The sequence below is a fragment of the Narcine bancroftii genome, chromosome 2 (genome assembly GCF_036971445.1).
Source record: "Narcine bancroftii isolate sNarBan1 chromosome 2, sNarBan1.hap1, whole genome shotgun sequence".
NCBI classification, from domain to species: Eukaryota; Metazoa; Chordata; class Chondrichthyes; order Torpediniformes; family Narcinidae; genus Narcine; species Narcine bancroftii.
The window spans coordinates 362,066,934-362,081,120 of NC_091470.1; the positions used below are offsets into that span (position 1 = coordinate 362,066,934).

Genomic DNA, 14,187 nt, shown 5'->3' on the forward strand with positions numbered 1-14,187 from the left:
TGCATCCATTGGCATACCAAGGCACCGGCTCCCTTGGCCTCTTCATGTATCTACTTGTCTTGGAATGAATGTTGAGGTTACAGGGAAAGGTTGAATAGATTAGAACTTGCAAAATTTTAGGTATGATCAACAGGTCTGGTGTGTTTCCTCCTTTGACTGCGCAGAGAGCATTTTGGTCTATCATCCAATCTCAAATTTTGTATTTAGCTCAGATTTCAGATTTATTGTCAGATTGGGCATTCGAGTTCAACAGTTGAAGACAAATTCGGGAGCGGTCGTCATCAGAGTGGGCTGAGTCAGAGCGGTAAGGCTGTGGGTCAACAGGCGTCGACTAGAACAAGTAAGAGGTGAGGAATAGTCGGAGTTGAAGTCAGAAAGGGCCACCCTATTCGAGGAACAAAAAGGATTCAGAAGGTAGACACAGGTAAGGGCAGGATTTTAACCATATCACCATATAACAATTACAGTACAGAAACAGGCCAATACGGCCTCTCTAGTCCGCACCGATTTAAGTGAACTCCACTAGTCCCTCCTACCTGATCCCTGCCCATAACCCTCCAACCCCCTCACATCCAGCATTCATTCAACCTTCTCTTAAATGACCAAATTGACCCTGCTGCCACCACCTCTTCCGGTAGGTCATTCCACTCAGCCACCCCTCTCTCAGTGAAGAAGTTTCCTCTTATGTTACTCCTAAAGTTTTGGCCCCTAACCCTTAACTTATGACCCCTTGTTTCAATTTCTCCTACCCACAGGGGAAGAGCCTATTCACAGCTACTCTATCTATCCCCCTCAACCTTCTACACTCCAATGAATAAAGATCCAATCTACTCAGTCTTTCTCCGTATTCTAGATACTGCAATCCTGGCAACCTTCTAGTAAATCTTCTCTGTGCCCTCTCTACCTCAGTAATATCCTTCCTATAATTTGGGGACCAGAACTGCACACAATATTCCAAACTATATTTTGTTTGTCTAGTCATAGACAGTGGGAATGGCAGCCGAGGGAGGGGAAAGCTCCTCTTGCAGAATGTGGGATGTCAGGGAAGCCACCAGGATCCCTGATGACTTTATCCATGGGAAGTGCATCCAGCTACAGCTCCTGACAATCTGAGTTAAGGAATTGGAGCTGGAGTTGGATGAACTCCAGAGCATTCGGGAGGCAGAAGGGGTGATAGACGGGAGTGAAAGCAACACTATTGAAGTATTAAAGTGAATATTAAAATAACTTAGAAGTATTAAAGTGAATTAAAACACAAAGTGGAAGCCTGATGCTTGAAAGATTAAGGGGGTGGGGGGGTTGGCATCATGAATGTGTTACTGACTGGTATGACCTTCGCACGGCACAAGCAGATGGATTTGTCCAGATAAGGGATATGTGTTTTTTCTCAGTGATCCAAAACAATATATTATCAACCTTGATACAGGGATATAGGGGAGGGGGCAAAAAGGGGTGTTACTTAACTTATATGCAGAATAATGATCTAATCTTTAAGTTTGACTTGTTTACTCAAGTGTACTAAAGTTGATGCATCCCTTTGCTTCGGAGGGGAGCCAAGGAGACTGCTTTCAAGGCTGAAAGCAGGACGGGTTCTCCCAGGTTAACTTGGTGTCTAATAAAGAGTTAACTGAGCCGGTTCTGTGTGCTGTGTTCTTTGCAGTGTGAAGTGGCAATTTCAATACAACACTTTCACAGCAAGGAAGGAGAAGAAGGGTAGATGGGCTACAGTCAGGAGAGGGAAAGGGGACAGGCAGGCTGTGCAGGGCATCCCTGTGGCCGTTCCCCTTAATAGCAAGTGTATCATTTTGGAAACTGTTGCGGGGACGATCTACCAGGGACTGGCACTGGCAAACTCTCCTGCGTGGGCATTAGTCCCCTTCCAATTCAGATGCAAACTGTCCCATTGGAACAGGTCGCATGTTCCCTGAGAGCCCAATGATGCAGATACCCTAAGATCTCCTTCTTGCACCATGGCTTAAGCCATGGGTTAAGCTGCATTATCCTCCTATTTGTAACCTTGCCAGCACGTGGCATGGGTAGCAATCCTGAGGTCACTGCCCTGCAGGTCTTGTCCTTGAACCTAACACCTAACTCCTTGAACTTCCTTGCAGGACCTCCTCACCCTTCCTGCCAATGAATGACAATGGTACCTACACCTGGCTGCGCATCCTCCTTCCTGAAATAGCGTGAACTTGATCTGAGATATGTCGGACCTTGACATCAGGGAGGCAACTTACCACCCGGGATACTCAATCTCTTCCACAGAACCTCTAAATACGGAATCCCCAATCACTACAGCTCGCCTCTTCTCCTCGCTTCCCTTCCACAGGGCCAGATCTCCATGACTAGTCCCTGGTGGGTTGTCCCCGCAAGTTTCCAAAATGATACACTTGCTATTGAGGGGGACAACCACAGGGGTGCCCTGCACAGCCTGCCTGACCTCTTTCACTTTCCTGACTGTAGCCCATCTACCCTTCTCCTACCTCCTTGCTATGATAGTGTTGTATTGAAACTGCCACTTCCCATTGCAAAGAACACAGCACACAGAACCAGTTCAGTTAACTCTTTATTAGACACCAAATTAATCTGGGAGAACCCGTCCTGCTTTCAGCCTCGAAAGGAGTATTATACGAAAGGCAGATGATCTTAGAGCATGGATTGACACGTGGAATTATGACATTGTGCCCATTAGTGAAACTTTGTTGCAGGAGGGGAAGGACTGGCAGCTCAATGTTCCGGGCTTCCATTGCTTTAGATGGGATAAAATGGGAAAGGGGAGGAATGACATTGCTCATCAGGGAAATATCACAGCTGTGCTCAGACAGAACAGAACAGAAGGCTCGTCTGCTGAGGCTATATGGGTGGAGCTGAGGAATGGGAAAGGTAAAACCACACTCATGGGGTTGGGTTATATATCACCTAAGAGTGAGATTGGAGGAGTAAATCAGCAGAGAGATAGCAGATGGCTGCAGGAAATGTAAGGTTGGGATTAGTAGATTTTAACTTTCCACATATTAACTGTAAAAGGGCTGGATAGCTTGGAATTTGTCAAATGTGTTAAGGAAAGTTTTCTAAATCAATATATAGAGAGTTCAATACTGGATCTCCTATTAGGGAACGAGACAGAACCGGTGACAGAAGTATGTTTAGGGAAATATTTTGGATCCAGTGATCATAATGCCATTAGATTTGAGTTAATTATGGAGAAGGATAGGTCTGGTTCTCGGGTTGAGATTCTAAATTGGAGAAAGGCCAATTTTGAGGAAATGAGAAAGGATCTAAAATGCATGGATTGGGATAAGATGTATTCGGGCAAGGATGTAAGTGGAGGACCTTCAAAGGTGAAGTTATGAGAGTACAGAGTTTGTATGTTCCTGTCAGGATCAAAGATAAAGTTAGAAGGCAGAGGGAACCTTGGTTTTCGAGGGATATTTGGATCTAGTTTGGAAAAAGAGAGAGAGGCATATAGCAAGTATAGGCAATATGGAGCGAATGAGGTACTTGGGAAGTATACAAAATGCAAGAAAAACCTCAAGAAAGAAGCCAGGAAGGCACAAAGAAGACATGAGGTTGTTCTGGCAGACAATGTGAAGAAAAATCCTAAAGGTTTCAACAGGAATATGAAGAGCAAAAGAATAGTAAGGGACAAAGGTGGCCACCTTGAAGATCAGAGTGGTCGGCTTTGTATGGAGCTAAAAGAGATGGGCAAGGAATTAAATGTTATTTTTTCATCATTATTCACTCGGAAATGGGCACAGAGTTGTGGGAAGTGAGGAAAACAAGCAGTGAGGTCATGACACCTGTACAGATTAAAGAGGAGGAAGTGCTTGCTGTCTTAATGTGAATAAGGGTGGATAAATCCCCAGGACCTGACAAGATATTCCCTCAGGCCTTGAGGGAGGCTAGTGTAGAAATTGCAGGGGATCTGGCAGAAATATTTAAAATGTCCTTAGCCATGGGTGTGGTGCCAGAGGTAGCTCATGTTGTTCTGTTGTTTAAAAATGGAGCCAAAATGAACACTGGAAATTATAGACCAGTGATCTTGACTTCAGTAGTAGGGAAATTATTAGAAGGAATTCTAAGATATCAGATACACAATTATTTGGATAGTCAACAAGTTTTTGTGCGTGGTAGGTAATGTTTAACCAATCTTTATGTGTTTTTTGAGGAGGCTACTAGGAAAATTGACAAAGGAAAGGCTGTGGATGTTGTCTACATGGACTTTTGTAAGGCCTTTGACAAGGTCCCACATGGGAGGTATTGTCAGGAAGATTCAGATGCTAGGTATTCATGCCGAAGTAGTGAACTGGATTCAAAAATGGCTGGATGGGAGAAGCCAGAGAGTAGTGGTGGATGATTGCCTCAATCTGGAGGACTGTGACTAGGAGTGTGCCTCAGGATTGATACTGGAACCACTGTTATTTGTCATTCATATGAATTATCTGGTTGACAATGTAGTAAATTCGATCAGAAAGTGTACAACATTGGAGGTGTTGTGGACATTGAAGAAGGTTTTCAAAGCTTGAAGAGTGATCTGTACCACCTGGAAAATGAGTTGAAAAATGGAAAATGGAATTTAATGCAGACAAATGTGAGGTGTGGCATTTTGGAAGGACAAACAAAGAGGGGACCTACATGGTAAATGGTAGGGCATGGAGGAGTGTGGTTGAATAGAGGGATCTGAGAAATCAAATACATCATTCCCTGAAAGTGGCATCACAGGTGGATAGGGTTGCTAAGAGAACTTTTGGCATGGGGCCTTCAGAAATCAAAATATTGAGTATGGGAGTTAGGATGTTATGGTAAAGTTGTATAAGACATGGGTGAGGCCAAATTTGGGGTTCTGTGTGCAGTTTTGGTCACCTAACCACAGGAAAGATATCAATAAAATAGAAAGAGTATAGAGAAGATTTACTAGGATGTTTCCCAGACTTCAGGAACTGAGTTATAGGGAAAGGTTAAAGAAGTTAAGCTTTATTCTCCGGAGCATAGTAGATTTGATAGAGGTATTTAAAATGATGAGGAGGATAGACCGAGTAAATGTGGATAGGCTTTTTCCACTGAGGGTAGGTGAGATACAAACCAGAGAACATGGGTTAATCACAAAAGGGGAAAAGTTTAGGGGGCAACATGAGGGGGAACTTCTTCACATAGAGAGTGGTGGGGGTGTGGAACAAGCATCCAGCTCAAGCTGTGAATGCTGGCCAAATTTTTACATTTAACCAAATAACCATATAACAATTTACAGAACGGAAACAGGCCATATCGGCCCTTCAAGTCTGCAATGATTTACGTGAAACTCCACTAGTTCCACCTACCTACTCCCTTGCTCATAACCCTCCAATCCCCTCACATTCAAGTACTCATCCAGCCTCCTCTTAAATGACAGAACTAACCCGGCCACAACTACTTCTTCTGGTAGATCATTCCACTCAGCCACCACTCTCTGAGTGAAGAAGCACCCTCTTATGTTACTCCTAAAGTTTTGCCCCCTAGCCCTTAACTTATGACTCCTTGTTCTAATCTCCCCTACCCTCAGGGGAAAGAGCCTACTCACTTCTACTCTATCTATTCCCTTCATCTGGACCAGGAGACTTATTTACCTTTATACAGCCCAGAAGTTCTAAAATCCCCTCTTTACTAATCCCTATCTTTACCATAACTAACCCTTTTGCCTCACTTACTTTACACAATTCAATATCCTTTTCCCTTGTGAACCCGACGAGAAGAATGTGTTCAATATTTTCCCCATCTCATATGATTCCTCTGATCTGATTTTCCAGATTCCATCATTAACTTTCCTTTTGCTGTTCAGATATTTGTAAAAACCCTTCGGATTTGCTTTCACCCTATTTGCTATAGCCCCCTTGTACCTTCTTTTTGCCTTTCCAATTTCCCTCTTAAGGTTCTTTCTATAATCTATGTATCGTCCATACATCCCATCAATCCTTTGGTTCTTGTATTTAACATAGGCCTCTCTCTTATCCTAAACCAACTTCCTAATCTCTCAAGAAAATCATGGCTCCCTTGAACATTTGGCCTGACAGGAACATAAAGATTCTGCACTCTCAAAATCTCACCTTTATATGCTCCCCAATTCTCCTCTATGTCCTTTCCAGAAAAAAGATTATCCCAATCTACTCCCTGCAAACTCACTTTTCATATTAATCTGGATTGCACAAAGGATTAGCTCACATATTGGGATTTTACAGTATTTATATAGCAACTTTTGGGAAGAAGATTATTACAGGGCTTAGGACGCCATAAATACATTTTTGCATCTGGATCCTTAAACCTTAAACCTGAGGTTAGGGGTGTTTTCTCATCTCTTCAAATCTGGTTTTCCCCCACTCAAAGACCTTCATCTCTGGACCAGATCTACCCCTTTCCATTATTAAGCTGAAACTAAGGGTACCATGATTACTGAATCCAAAGTCAATGAGTCAATGAGATACAATTAAAACAGTGGTTTTCAACTTTTTTTCTTTCTACCCACATGCCACCTTAAGCAATCCCTTACTAATCACAGAGCACCTATGGCATAGGGAATACTTAAAGTAGTATGTGAGTGGAAAGAAAAAGGTTAAGAACCTTTGGCTTTAAGTATTAGACAAAATTGGGTTTGGACAAATGTTTATAAATTGGATCAAGGCATTATATAATAAATCTAAAATGAAAGTGGCAACTAATGGACAAATGTCTGATCCACTTTATTTGGTGAGATCTAGCAGACAAGGTTGTCCCTTATCTCTAGCTTTGTTTATTTTAGCTATAGAGCCTCAGGCTGTGGTCATTAGGAGTGACTTGGAAATTAGGGGGTTTAAGGTTGGTTACGAGGAGTACAACATTACTTGTGTAAAGTGAAGTTAAGCCCCTTACACAAGGCTTATACACTCTGTCAAAGAAATACTCAATTCAAATGGCCAAAAGAAACAATTAAATATTTAGGGATCCAGATAGATAATAATTTACATAAAATATATAAATTGAATTATTTATCACTGCTTAAAAAAGTCAAAGAGGACTTAAAAATGGATCACTTTGACAATAACATTGGAAAAATACAGGATTTTGTTGACACTGTGGATAAGTGAAAAACACACACAAATGCTGGAGAAAGTCAGCAGGTCAAACAATGCCTTTATGTAGCAAAGGTAAAGATACACCTTGATGAAGGGCTCAAGCCTGAAATGTTGGTGATGTATCTTTACCTTTGCTACATTTTGCCGATAACATTAGTAGATAGAGTAAACTGTATCAAGATGAATATTTTTCCGTGGATATAATATGTTTTTCAAACTTTACCAATGTTGCTTTGGCAAAAGTTTTTCTCAAGAGCTAAATTAACATATAAGGACATTTCTTTGGGAAGGTAAAATGACAAGAGTATCTATAGAATGATTAACATGGAAATATGAGCTGGGAGGTTTGCAATTTCCTAACTTTAATAATTATTATCAAGTGGCTCAATTGAGATTTCTTAATTTCTTCATTTGAGGGATCAGGAAAACCAGCATGGGTCAATATAGAGATGGATAAAATAGGAGAGAAATTAATAGAGGAATTTATATATAAATGGGATTAAAAGTTAATCATTGATGTGAAAGGAGCACCTTAGCTCAAACATTTGATTACTATTTGGAATAATGAAATTGGAATGAAAGGAAGGATGTCACCCAAGATGCCTTTGATTCAAAATAATCTTATACCTTTTGCTAAAGATAATCAATTTTTAAATATGTGGTCTCATAATGGTATTAAAATGTAGAACATTGTTATGAACAAGGTTAATTGATGTAATTTTAACAAATAAATACGGAATAACTCAGAATATACCTCTGTTTTCTCCAACTGAAAGGACAAAATTGCATGAAAAATTAGGTCCATTAATATACTTACCAGCTTATAGTGAGCTGGAGGTTCTTAGAGGTTATATTAAGAAATTTATTTCTGCAATGGATCTTTTATTACAAGCAGGTTCTATTAAAAAGGGAAATCATAAATCTAGACAGAAAAGGGAGATTGATTTAAATATTATAATTAATGAGAAAAAATGGGCAGATCTTTGTCAAGATTGTATGACAAATATTATAAATGTTAGGTATAGTCTAGTTCAATACAATTACTTACATCAATTATATTTAACACTGCAAAAATTGCATAAAATGAAATTGGATTTATCTGATAAATATTTGAGATGTGATGAAGAAATAAGAACTTCTTTTTGCATTCTACTTGGTGATATTTTAAAGTTAGAACCTTCTAGGTGGATTTAGGAGCGTGTCTAGAACAGATTCTTTCTTTGGCTTGGCTTCGCGGACGAAGATTTATGGAGGGGGTAAAAAAGTCCACGTCAGCTGCAGGCTCGTTTGTGGCTGACCAGTCCGATGCGGGACAGGCAGACACGATTGCAGCGGTTGCAAGGGAAAATTGGTTGGTTGGGGTTGGGTGTTGGGTTTTTCCTCCTTTGCCTTTTGTCAGTGAGGTGGGCTCTGCGGTCTTCTTCAAAGGAGGCTGCTGCCCGCCAAACTGTGAGGCGCCAAGATGCACGGTTTGAGGCGTTATCAGCCCACTGGCGGTGGTCAATGTGGCAGGCACCAAGAGATTTCTTTAGGCAGTCCTTGTACCTTTTCTTTGGTGCACCTCTGTCACGGTGGCCAGTGGAGAGCTCGCCATATAATACGATCTTGGGAAGGCAATGGTCCTCCATTCTGGAGACGTGACCCATCCAGCGCAGCTGGATCTTCAGCAGCGTGGACTCGATGCTGTCGACCTCTGCCATCTCGAGTACCTCGACGTTAGGGGTGTGAGCGCTCCAATGGATGTTGAGGATGGAGCGGAGACAACGCTGGTGGAAGCGTTCTAGGAGCCGTAGGTGGTGCCGGTAGAGGACCCATGATTCGGAGCCGAACAGGAGTGTGGGTATGACAACGGCTCTGTATACGCTTATCTTTGTGAGGTTTTTCAGTTGGTTGTTTTTCCAGACTCTTTTGTGTAGTCTTCCAAAGGCGCTATTTGCCTTGGCGAGTCTGTTGTCTATCTCATTGTCGATCCTTGCATCTGATGAAATGGTGCAGCCGAGATAGGTAAACTGGTTGACCGTTTTGAGTTTTGTGTGCCCGATGGAGATGTGGGGGGGCTGGTAGTCATGGTGGGGAGCTGGCTGATGGAGGACCTCAGTTTTCTTCAGGCTGACTTCCAGGCCAAACATTTTGGCAGTTTCCGCAAAGCAGGACGTCAAGCGCTGAAGAGCTGGCTCTGAATGGGCAACTAAAGCGGCATCATCTGCAAAGAGTAGTTCACGGACAAGTTTCTCTTGTGTCTTGGTGTGAGCTTGCAGGCGCCTCAGATTGAAGAGACTGCCATCCGTGCGGTACCGGATGTAAACAGCGTCTTCATTGTTGGGGTCTTTCATGGCTTGGTTCAGCATCATGCTGAAGAAGATTGAAAAGAGGGTTGGTGCGAGAACACAGCCTTGCTTCACGCCATTGTTAATGGAGAAGGGTTCAGAGAGCTCATTGCTGTATCTGACCCGACCTTGTTGGTTTTCGTGCAGTTGGATAATCATGTTGAGGAACTTTGGGGGACATCCGATGCGCTCTAGTATTTGCCAAAGCCCTTTCCTACTCACGGTGTCGAAGGCTTTGGTGAGGTCAACAAAGGTGATGTAGAGTCCTTTGTTTTGTTCTCTGCACTTTTCTTGGAGCTGTCTGAGGGCAAAGACCATGTCAGTGGTTCCTCTGTTTGCGCGAAAGCCGCACTGTGATTCTGGGAGAATATTCTCAGCGACACTAGGTATTATTCTATTTAGTAGAATCCTAGCGAAGATTTTGCCTGCAATGGAGAGCAACGTGATTCCCCTGTAGTTTGAGCAGTCTGATTTCTCGCCTTTGTTTTTGTACAGGGTGATGATGGTGGCATCACGAAGATCCTGAGGCAGTTTACCTTGGTCCCAACAAAGCTTGAAAAACTCATGCAGTTTGGCATGCAGAGTTTTGCCGCCAGCCTTCCAGACTTCTGGGGGGATTCCATCCATACCTGCTGCTTTGCCACTTTTCAGTTGTTCGATTGCCTTATATGTCTCATCCAGGGTGGGAACCTCATCCAGCTCTAGCCTTAGGGGCTGTTGAGGGAGCTGGAGCAGGGCGGAATCTTGGACTGAGCGGTTGGTACTGAAAAGAGATTGGAAGTGTTCTGACCATCGGTTGAGGATGGAGATCTTGTCGCTGAGGAGGACTTTGCCGTCTGAGCTGCGCAGCGGGCTTTGGACTTGGGGTGAGGGGCCGTACACAGCCTTTAGAGCCTCGTAGAAACCCCTGAAGTCGCCAATGTCCGCGCTGAGCTGTGTTCGTTTGGCGAGGCTAGTCCACCACTCATTTTGGATCTCCCGGAGTTTGCGCTGAAGATGGCTGCATGCGCGACGGAAGGCTTGTTTCTTCTCTGGACAGGACGGCTTTGTAAGGTGAGCCTGGTGGGCAGCTCGCTTCTTTGCCAGCAGCTCCTGGATTTCCTGGCTGTTTTCGTCAAACCAGTCCTTGTTTTTCCTGGAGGAGAAGCCCAGTACCTCTTCAGTGGATTGCAGTATGGTAGCCTTCAACTGATCCCAGAGGGTTTCAGGGGACGGGTCCGTGAGGCGGGTTGCAACGTCGAGCTTTGCTTTGAGGTTTGCCTGGAAGTTTCCTCTCGCTTCGTCTGACTGCAGTTTTCCAACATTGAACCTCTTTCTGGGGGCTTTATTGTTCCTGGGCTTTGGCTTGAAGTGAAGGTTGAGCTTGCAGCGAACCAGCCGGTGGTCAGTGTGGCATTCCGCGCTAGGCATGACCCTGGTGTGGAGCACATCTTGTTTGTCACTTTCTCGCACCAGGATGTAGTCCAGGAGGTGCCAGTGTTTGGATCGGGGATGCATCCAGGTGGTCTTAAGGCTGTCCCTCTGCTGAAAAAGGGTGTTTGTAATGACAAGCCGCTGTTCTGCGCAGAGCTCCAACACGAGGCGCCCATTGTCGTTGCACTTGCCGACGCCATGCTTTTCCACAAAATCCCGATTTATTTTTATTGGGGAACATAGAAGACCTGAATTAAAATGATAATTTTATCAAGTGAAATTTATTTAAATAGTTTTAGCGGTGGCAAGGAAGTATATATTGCAGTGACTTGGAAATCAGATGCACACTTTGGTTTGGAAAGCTGGAGTATGGAAATGCGAAGTTGCATACCTTTGGAGAAACTTACATATATGGTAATCTAAGAAATAAATGTTCTATTTTCTTACAAATTTGGAGCCCATATATGCAAGGTTTAAGGATCCAGATGCAAAAATGTATTTACAGTGTCCTAAGACCTGTAATAATCTTCTTCCCAGCTATAGAAATACTGTAAAATCCCAATATGTGGAGCTGATCCTTTGTACAATCCAGATTAATATTAATTTTTCTCCTTCTCTTTCTCCTTTTTCTATATAACTATACATTATTATCTATTTCTATTCTTTATTTTAGTTGGAAGAGGATATATGTGGGAGGGGAGAGAGGGCAAGGGAGGTTAAATTACCATGTAATCATTGTACATTTTTATATAAATCAAATTTTGTTTATGTAAAAATATGTCAATTACGTGGATTGAAATTTTTAAATAAAATATTCAAAAAAGTTTATTAACATCTGACTTTGCATTATAGAAACCAACAAAATAGCACTAAGCCAGTCCACAGTGGGTGTGCACACACAGGCGCGTGCACACAGGCGCGCGCACGCACACACACACACGGTAAATGATAATCACAAATATACATCGATATAATTTAAAATAAATTTTTTGGAATGATTTACTCCATTACAGGATACTGTTCATCAGTCTCACAGCCTGCAGTCCTGATTTTAATGTTCCTGTACGTCCTTCTTGATGGCAGTGGGTCAACGATACTGCTTGCTAGATGGAAAGGTTCTTCCATAACTCTTAGACCTCTATTTAAACAATGCTCACAGTAAATGTTGACCATAGAAGAAAGGGAGACCCAGCAATTTTTGTGGCCATTTTGATGACTTTCAGCATTGACTTCGGGTCCAATGCTTTGCAACTACTGTCCCATACAATGATTCAGCCGGATAGGACCCTCTTAATCGTGCACCTGTAAAATGTTGTCAAGATAGGAATTGATAGCCTCAACCTCCTGAGGATGTGTAGGTACTGCTGCACTTTCATGACTAATGAGGAGGTGCTGTGGGACCAGGATCAATCATCCTTTACATGCACACCAATGAAGTATAAATAAAATATGTTTTTGAAAAAAAAAGAACATTTTTCATTCAGCAAAGAGGAGATGCAAGGAATGGAATGTTCTGTGACAAAAGAGACACAGATGATGCTCAACCACTTTTGTTCCTTCAGCAGATTGTGCTTTTCTTGGAATATTCCCTGTGGAGCTGTCAGACAGAAGTAAAAAGATATAGCAGTGGGTGTCCAGGAGAAGAAGAGATGAGATCAAAGATTTGATCCCAAAGATTCATGGGAAATTCTGGCAAATGACAGCTGAAGTGGAGGAGGAGCATTGGGGATGATATTGGAAACTCGAGAATGCTCATTGAGAGCATACGGAAACCCTGCCTAACCAAACAGGGGTTCACAAGCTCCCCATCTGTCCTGCCAGTCACCTCCTGTTCCATCTGTGGAAGATTCTGCTTTGTCAGATCATCATTCATGTACGAATGATTTCCATAGAATTGACAAAATCCAAATGGAAGCAAGTCATCTTCTACCCCAAGAGATTTCCGGAGCTGAGGCGCAGAGGAGGTGTTGATGATAACAAATGGTGTAAGGTAAGGGAGTGTGCAAATAACCTTAAGAGAAGCCAGTCCAAAATTATTAATAGTGGAACTGGACAGGATCAAAATTAAAACTAAGACATGGGTTAATTGAAGTCAACTGCATGGATTTCTGAACTGTAATTCACTTCTGATAAATGTGATAAGGTTCCCTTTGGACACCAGCTCCCGTATTAATGGTAGAAAAAGTGGTAAATACTGTGAAACTGAAGTTCCACTGGCCTGGTGGATCTTCCTCCCTCTCGACAGATTCAACTACGGTTAAAATCCCAGGTATCCCTCCCTATGGGGATTGGTAGATGCTGGATGAGTGAATTTTCCAGTTGGTTGAGACTGCATGTGGGATGATTGGTGAACTAATGGCGAGGTGTGCCAATTTTAAACTTGCGTATTTTTGACCGATTTATTTTCCTCGATTTTTTTGCTAGTTGCTTGAGGTTGCTGGCAGCTCGAATTCCGGATAACAAGGGTTTTGCTGTATTTCCAGGAGAAATGACCCACAGTGGATCTCGATTTTAAGAGTCTCACACCTCCACCTCAAAGGCAATCAGAGCATTGCTGAAGATGGAACATCTGGAAACTGCAAACGCTGGAATCTGAGGTTGAAGACAATTTGTTGGAGGAACGCAAGTGGGATAGAAAGAGTGATTGACATTTTGGGCCAGAGCCCCTCTTTGGGTCTGGGAATGTGGAGGAGTGTGAAGGAGGTGTAAAGTCAAAGACAGGGTTGGGGAACAAAAGTGGGATTGGTGTTCCAGGAAGAGTGAAACATGACGGACCATAGCAACAGAGGAACAGAGGAATTAGGGGATATGGGGAGAAGGCGGGTAGGTGGAGTTAGGTCATAAATTAGATCAGCCATGATCGTATTGAATGGTGGAGCAGGCTCAGATTGTAGTAAAAATGGTCTTGCAGCACCCATAGGAGGTAAAGGTATATTACTGATGGTTCAGGCCTGAGCCTTTTGTCAAGGTTTAAGCAAAGAATAGGAATGCATCAGGATAAAGACTAAACAGTATTGGGAGGAAACTTACAAATAATGTTGATTGGATATGATAAGAGAAAAGGTGAGAATTGATTTTGGCTCTATGAAAGGAGTCAGGGGGAAAAGAGGAGAGAGAAAGTGAGCAAGTGAGGGAGAGAGAGAAAGAAAGAGCTTGGGGAAAGGTGTTGGGGGAAGAAGGGGGGGTTTAAAGGAAACTGGAAAAGTCGACGTTAATGCCTCCAGTTAGAGGGTCCTAGATGGAAGATAAGGTGTTGTTCCTTCAATTTGTGCATGGTCTCGTCTGGTAGTGCATGAGACCATGAACAGATGTGTCAGCAAGGGAATGGGACAGGGAACTGAAATGGGTGGACACTGGACGATCCA

General features: G+C 42.8%; 1 long non-coding RNA gene across 1 annotated transcript; it reads left to right on the forward strand.

The window, feature by feature from the left end:
* Positions 1-337: 337 nt before the first annotated feature.
* LOC138752829 (uncharacterized) lies at positions 338-13,950 on the forward strand. The gene is made up of 3 exons (XR_011350980.1): positions 338-424; positions 12,385-12,812; positions 13,306-13,950. It is a non-coding gene; the product is annotated as an uncharacterized lncRNA (long non-coding RNA).
* Positions 13,951-14,187: the final 237 nt, after the last annotated feature.